The following is an 8,625-nucleotide window of genomic DNA, read 5'->3' on the forward strand; positions in this document are numbered from 1 at the left end:
TTTCTTTATTTCGCAGACATTGCGGTGAGAAACTAAAACAACGAAAATTAATATTTTAAAATAATATTGGTATTTGGAAATATATTTTTTTTAATCATTAAAATTAAATATTTTAAATACTTAAGAAGCTTTAGTAAAAAAAATCGTAATGTGAATACATTGGTGAATATCGATTTTCGTCACGGGTGCATGAATCGTCTTACTATCAAAAGAAATTGGTGCATACGTAAAGCTACATGTATGCAAAAAATAAGATCGTAATTTTAAAATATTTATAAGTCTCATTCTCTAATTGGCACGTGGATATGGTGCATATTTTGTGAATACACAAACCCGGCAGTTATAAACATAATACGCAAAACAAAAGACGGTTTAATAAACAATAACAATAAATATAAAGCATATTTTTAAAAATAGATTCAATTTACATTTGTCATTTATTTGTATTGGTTGATTCCCATTTATAAATTCATTATTACCAGGGGAATTAACAAACATCTTATGTTATTGCTAAAAAAAAAATAACACTACTATAAAAACAAAAATGGTTGTTTTATATACAATAGTTAACACAGGTATTATTATGCTGATAGGGTGTATTTTTTCCATTTTTGAATATTCTTTGATTTTCAAACTATTATTTTATTCTAAATGGTGATTGAAAACATTAGCTCAAAGACTTAATGAATCGCTTAAGGTGTTAAACATCCTCTTTACTATATGTTTTTTATCAGATGGAATTAAATTAAATTTTGGATCCCTTGAAATCAAGGGACAATCTCAAAATATAAATCATCAGCTCTTGTGTTTAGGTCAGGGGTCGGCAACCTGCGGCTCGCGAGCCGCATGCGGCTCTTTTGATATCAAGATGCGGCTCTCCAGCTCCTTGAACAAGTACTAATAATCTTAATAAAAAAAAATATTTGAAATAGTGGCTCTTTAAAACCAGGGAAATTTTGAAAATTGTAACTTTTGGCTCTTCCGCTTCAAATGGTTGCCGACCCCTGGTTTAGGTGACAAGTAGCTGCGCTCAAAGTTTGCTATCAATTAAAATAATTTAATATGACTTGTTTGTCTCCTTTAAAATGTTTTCCATACACTAGTCGTCGCTACCCGTTACACATGAATTATAGGCGTATATATATATTTTTTTTTTAATTTTTATACTTCTTTGAGACAAATATTTTATTAAATTATGTATTGGTCAAATCGCAGTGTGCTTTAATACATGTTGAGCGATATTTTTTGATAAATAAATAAATAAATAGCAAAAACACCGACACATTTAAAATAACATAGGCTACCAATGTTGTAAGAAAAATTAAAACCAAATTACATTATTTATCAACACAACACCATATTAAATGCACACGCTGATGTCACAATAATAAACACTTTTCCGGTTGGATAATTTAAAATGTTTTTCTACATTCGAATATGCCTTTATTTTTATTTCCCTTCTTTAAATAAAATTCAGTTTATACAATTTAAAACATTAAACATATATTAGGATTGTTCAACGAACAACGTTGTTTACCTCTTATGTAAAGCCATTCTAGTACTCTTCTCGGTTCTCCATTTAATGTAGAATCCACTAGGTGGGTGGTAATGCAAGTAACCTTTTACCTTCTCGTATACAGAGTATAGAAAAAGTATTGTAATTGTGCACACAATTTTAATGTCATTTTGACAGTTTGCGCCGTTTTACACCTCCCTACTTTACCGTATATGGAATAAAAAGGATGTATTATAATCTTGCAAACAAATCTAAATCAAGACAAATTCTGACATTTTACAACTATCTGGAGCCCGAATAACGTTGTTTTGCAATCATGTCTATTCAGTTAGCGTGAAAAATTTTCATATATACATTATTTCATTATTGTATCAAATTTGTAGTTTTCTCTAAACTTTGGAACGATTTCCGGTCGGGACAGGTATATACTTCACTACCGGGTTCTCAAACGCCTCACTCTTGCGAACCGTTTAAGTTTGGTTGACGAAATTTCAGAATATATTTCAGATTTCTTTAAAAAAAAACTTCAGAATTTGATACTTGATATAATATTTGATAAAATAATATCATACTCGCATTAAGCATAAAAGCAAAGATCTTTTCACTAAGGTCTATATGTCTATAGACCGATTGCATTTGAATACTATTTGAACCCTTATTGTTACTTAATAATGTACGAGAAAGTTTAAAGTAGATCACTCCCGCTTTATTTTTGTTTTGACCCAGAAACTGCTTGACCAGCATGGCCGACACGGCCAAGTTTAGCTTTAATTTAAAATATGTCAAACTATAATGGTTAATTTAATGTAGACATCATTAGTAACAGAACAGTTGAAGTAACCTTTGTACGTGGTAACCGATTGACAACAGAGTGAAACACTGAATTTAAAACTCAGTAAATCAAAGTGATCAATGAACACGACATTGAGATAGACATAACATTTAGTTATGGGGACGCTAATCTATCTTACACGATGATGTCAACGATAAAAAGGTAAAGAGCACCCAAATCCTGTGTCAAAACAATAATACCGTAATAATGTTAAAAATCATTAAAATAATGAAATTCCCCGGTAGGAGGGTCCGAGCCACTTCTCTACCGGGAATATTGTAAAGTAAAATAGTAATCAGTAAGTATCTGATTCAACTGTCACGTGAACTAAGTCACGGACAGAGCAAAGCATTATAATGTTGCAGTAGCTAGCAACGGCAAGCAGTAACAAACCTATTAGCCAAGTCTGATGACCATTTGTCTTGCAAGGGTTTACAGCCGGCATGTAAAATTAATAATCAGGTCCGATGACTCGGGTCAACTCAATGTCCGAGTTTACGGCCTGTAGTAAAATTATATGTTACTCAATAAACACACAAAGTTACCTGCAAGCGTAGGCTAGATGTGCCTTTGATAAATATTTTATGAGATTAAAAAGTTTTACAGTAAATAAAAATAACAAAGTGAATAATACGATAGCAAAGAGAACGTCGGAGTAGGGACGACGGCCCTCAACTCCACGTATAAAAGCCAGTAAGAAGAGAGTAAAAGCGATTCAGGTTTTCCTCCCCCTTAATATACACCTGTACTAGGTGTATCACGTGGCTAGCCCCTCCATCCTGACTGGACAGTGCTTTAGGTGTCCACGTGTTGGTCAAGCCAATGATTTGATTGGCCGCTATATCAGATGACCAACGATATGTGTGCTGAAATAACATACAAAAAGTGAGTGTGATGGGGTGGGGGTATAAGAATGCGGGTAACTGGTGGGTGTCGTAGGCAAGGTAAGATGGTGGCATAACACTTTTACCGCCACACATGACTAAGTCAAACAAAATATATTAAAATTAATTGCTTATATTAGTTTTGTCGCCCTCAGAATGACTGGGAACAAAAGAAAACGCAAAGTTTGCTAAACATTGAAGTGAAACATATCACCAAATAACAAATATACAAAAGGAACTCGTAGATGTACGCGTATATACTCATGGAAATGTTAAATAACGTTTCATTAGAACTGTGAGCTGGCCACAGACCGAAATGTTTTAAAATCTACGAATGAAAACTCCAACATCAGTATCGTGAAACCCAAGCACTATGTGACATAGACGCCATACCTCATCCATATCATTATCGGCAAACAAGAAGACAATGTGGCTATCTTGTTACTGTAAGATAGAGGAATAATGTGCTATAATTGCTAAACACGTCTATGACATGTGTAGAATTCACCATTTTAGATTTCATGGCGGCGTAAAATTAGTTGACGGGAAATACATAGCGGCACATTCCTGAACGGAATATAGATAACAAGAGAATATTTCGTTTTGTTAGTTCTATCCCCTATTAAAATGAATTACAACCAGGGGAAGTAATCAAGATACGGAATATTTCTGTGAGAACAAAACTAATAATACGATATAAACTAAAATGATAGTTTAAATGTATTATATACTACGCAGCTATTAATATTTTGCTCTCATATGTTACCTAAAATTCTGTCTATTTTTTTGTAAGTTTTAGATTTCTGAATAATAAATTTGCTACAAAATATGTACAATAACATTAGCTTAATGACCGGCTGCATTTTTCCAGATGGGAAGTCGCAACATTATTCATTTGTTGACATTAGTGTGTAATAAAAATTTTGGATCCCTTAAAATCAAGGGATAAGATTAAAGTGTATGAGTTTGTGAAAGGGATCGGCAACCTTTGAAAACTGAAGAGCCCAAAAATTTCAGTTTTTAAAGAGTCACTAACATTGTTTCAATATGTTGGTATTTGATAAAGATTAGGTAAATAAATTTGATTTGAAATAAATAACATTAATTATGAATTAGTATTGATTCATATAAAAACATACATAATGTTTTGCTAAAAAAATGTTTTAGCTAGCTCTGCTATGATAAAATTAGTAATAAAATAATTATAATTATACGAATTTCCCTATCCACTTTAGAAGCCAATAACTTTTTTTTCTTTCTTTCTTTACGGACACAGCCAGGCAGGCCTCAACTCGGCAAACTCCGACTAACTGGCTTGGGTATCGGTTTGATTACTGTATCGGTCACTTCCGTCTTTCGGTTCACACAAGGCTTATCTTCCACCCTAGTCGTACCCTACTGTTCAGTACCTATCTCAACCGTAGGAAGCTAATAACTAAAATACTGCGTCACTCAAGTTAAATTAATGCATACTGACTGGTAGAGGAATGCTTTCTCAATAAAATAACATTTCCTATTTAAAGAAATTCGAAAAAAGTTCTCAGCTGTCCGTATACTTTCTACTGCACCTATTCTCACTGTTCTCTGATGAGTGTTTTAGTCCTGTTTGTGTTGAAGTTGTGTTTCTTTACAATATAATATTTTTATGAGTTTTGAAAATAAAAAAAAAAATAATTATTAATATTTGTGTATGGAACTGGAGAGCCGCATTTTGACACCAAAAGAGCCGCATGCTGCTCGAGAGCATAATTAAATTTAGAACTAGATTCTAGATGGAAATATCTTAAAAAATCTTCCAATTACATTTTATTATTACTTTTGATATTGGTCTAATGCTATTAGCTATGAAAAAGGCTGAGCATTTTTGTTTTATTAACAGTTGTATATTAATTAAAATAAAGTTTAATGTTTACCGCCTCTACCAAAAAGAAATGGTGCATACGTAATACTACATGCATGCACAAAATTAGTTTGTAATTTTAAAATCAACGCACTAATCAGTACAAAAGATAATCGAGGTTCATTCCCTAATTGGCACAGTGATTTGATGACTTGCTGCGTAAAATTATCTGACGGACAATTTATCCCGGCATTCTGAGAGGAATAGATGCAAGAGAATATTTGATTTTGTTAGTTGTTTCCCATTTAAGTATTCTAGCCAAGGGAAATAACCAAGAATATGAATTTTTGCATTAGAACTTAAGTAATAATACAATGTAATCGAAAATAATTGTTTTATTTATTACTTTTGACATAGCTAATACTATGTGATAAGATATTATTCTGTCCATTTTTGGTTATTTTTGGAATTAAAAAAAAAATTAATGTGCTTTAAAATAAATTGAAAACTTTACCTTTATTACCTGCTAAATATTTTAAATAGTGAAACTACCGATCAAACTGGAATAGCAGGATCAACATCAAATTCAAATTTTGGATCCCTTGAAAATCAAGGGACAAGATCATATCGTTTATCTCAGGGGTCGACAACCGAGCCGCATGCGTCTGCTTAGATGTCATGTGGCGGCTCTCGAGTTCTGTACAAATATTAGAAATTACTATATAATTTCCAAAACCCATTACAAATTATATACTGTAAAGAAACACAACTTTAAACATAACAAAAACACTAATCGGCGAACAATGAGAATAGGTAGCAGGTGGGAGAAGAGAGTATTCGGATAGCTGACAGCCGCTTGGGCACCAAGTCCAGCCCCACAGCCGTGCAATCCTTGCCACTTCCCAAGTGCCGACTTTTTCGAATATCGTTAAATGGAGAATGTTATTTTATTTAGAATGCATTTCACTATCTGTCAGTAATCATTAATTTGACCTGAGTGACGTAGTTTTTTTTTTTTTGTTATTAGCTTACTACAGTTGAGGCGGGTACTGGACGGAGGGGTACGAGTTTACACTGGGCTCTGTGGGGTGGAAGATAAGCCTGGTGAGAACCAAAAGTCAGAATCGATGATACGGTAATTAAACCGATATTCAAGCCAGTTAGTCGGAGTTTGCCGTGTTGAGACCTGCCTGGCTAATGGGAGACACCTCCTGAGCCGATGATGTCAGTAAAGAAAAAAAAAGATAAGAGCTTCTACAGTGGATTGGGATAGTCCTATAGTTTTTTTTTTTTTTTATTTGATAACTAAGTATATCATAGCAGAGCTAGCTAAAATAATTTAATATGTTTTGTGCGAAGCATTTGTATGTTTTTATTTGAATAGATATTATTTCACAGATAAAGCTACTTATTTTAAATTTAAAAAAAATAACTTATTTACCTAATCTAAATCAAATACCAGATACTGAAATAAAAATGTTGGTGGCTCTTTAAAAACTGGAAAAAATTTAAATTGTAACTTTTGGCTATTTCGTCTCAAAAGGTTGCCGACCCCTGGTATATCTCACTTAGTCGTTGAGTTTGCAAATAATATTATTTTATAAAAATGAAATGACACGATTTATTTTCAGATGTTTTTTTTTAAATACATAGTTTATCTGCATATCATGTATGTTTCTTATGTAAACCTACTCTACTATTTCCCTGGATTGTCCACTTTACGTAGAATCCAGGAAACTAGGTTGGTGTTAATACAAATACTTTGTTGTTGTTCTTACCACAAACATGGCCAAGTTTAGCTTTAAATTTAAAACATCTCAAGCAGTAAAGATCAATTCAATATAGACAACATTAGTAACAGAAATGTTGATGTAACTATTGTAAGCGGTAAATGATTAACAACAGTGTGAAACACGGAACTAAAGAAAGTATATGAATAATAATCTCTGATTCATGGAAATGAGCAGTCGAACGGTAGAGCATACGAATGCTAATTTGAAAGTTCAAACTTCGAATCCAAGTTCAAGAACGTAGAACGTTCCTGAGTCGACCCAGCTCTGATGGGTACCTAAATCACGTTAGGGGAAGTAAAGGTTGTTGGGCATAGTGCTGACCACACCATCTCTTCATATGCCGAGTTAGGCACCCTACAGAGCTTTTTTCTACTCAGGGTTAGCACCCTAGCGCTCTATCGCTTAGACCACGCCGTCCCACAATACGTTTGAGTTAATTACCATTCAAACATTCAATGTAACTAAGGGAGGCTACAACTATCTTATTTGTTTTGCTAAAGATAAAACTAAGAATATTGCAATATAACTTAATGTCATTGCTTTGTTAATAAAAAATCAGCACATGTGTTAAAATGTTAATGGAAGAAAACATTTCGTTTTATTACTTTCTCTGTTGTTTTTTTTTAATGTGAAACATCATCATCATCAATCTCTCAATGCTACAATCATGTGCTGAATTATTGGATCTAAAATCGTTTAATTACATCAAACAATAAAGGAATAGAGTAAGTTCATTTTAAAACCAGACTGCTCATAAGAGATATGAAGTAGCTTATGTGTTACTTCGACCGTTAGAATTTGAACGGATAAGCTCTCTCGCCTTTTTTTTTTCATTGACTTAAGTCAGACAATCATTAGAGCATGAAACGAATTGCAGGATTGGAACCGAACTTTTCAGTTACTAACCTTGCGCTTTATCGAACGACCAGGCCGTCCCACATAGCTAAGACTACGTGTAAATTCACGGCGTGGTTGGAAGATAGAGAGCACGATTTATAACTCGAAGTTGTGAGTTTGGATTCCTAGCCTATAGAGTAGAACGTTCCTGAGTCCATACGAGGTTGATGGGTATCTGATTATCGTTAGGGAAAGTAAAGACGGCTTGACATAGAACTGACAACACTATCCTTTTATGTGCCGAGGTCACGAAAACAGATGAACTCTACTTCAACTGCCCCATTGACTGCTAGTCCCTAGAGGATAACGGAATTTGTCAGTCAAATAAGATTTAAGAATTATTTGTTAAACTCTGAAGTTAATTTGACGTTTAAAATGTCTCACTTTAAGCGTGATAAAGATTTAATACATAAACTGTTGTGAATTTGACGTTTAAAATGTCTCACTTTAAGCGTGATAAAGATTTAATACAAAAACTGATGTGAATTTGACGTTTAAAATGTATCACTTTAAGCGTGATAAAGATTTAATACATAAACTGTTGTGAATTTCACTTTTAAAATGTCTCACTTTAAGCGTGATAAAGATTTAATACATACATTGATGTGAATTTGACGTTTAAAATGTCTCACTTAGCGTGATAAAGATTTAATACATAAATTGATGTGAATTTGACGTTTAAAATGTCTCACTTAGCGTGATAAAGATTTAATACATAAATTGATGTGAATTCGACGTTTAAAATGTCTCACTTAGCGTGATAAAGATTTAATACATAAATTGATGTGAATTTGACGTTTAAAATGTCTCACTTAGCGTGATAAAGATTTAATACATAAATTGATGTGAATTCGACGTTTAAA

This window comes from Physella acuta, unplaced genomic scaffold (genome assembly GCF_028476545.2).
Source record: "Physella acuta isolate Inbredline_101_S28 unplaced genomic scaffold, ASM2847654v3 ptg001302l, whole genome shotgun sequence".
Classification (NCBI taxonomy): domain Eukaryota; kingdom Metazoa; phylum Mollusca; class Gastropoda; family Physidae; genus Physella; species Physella acuta.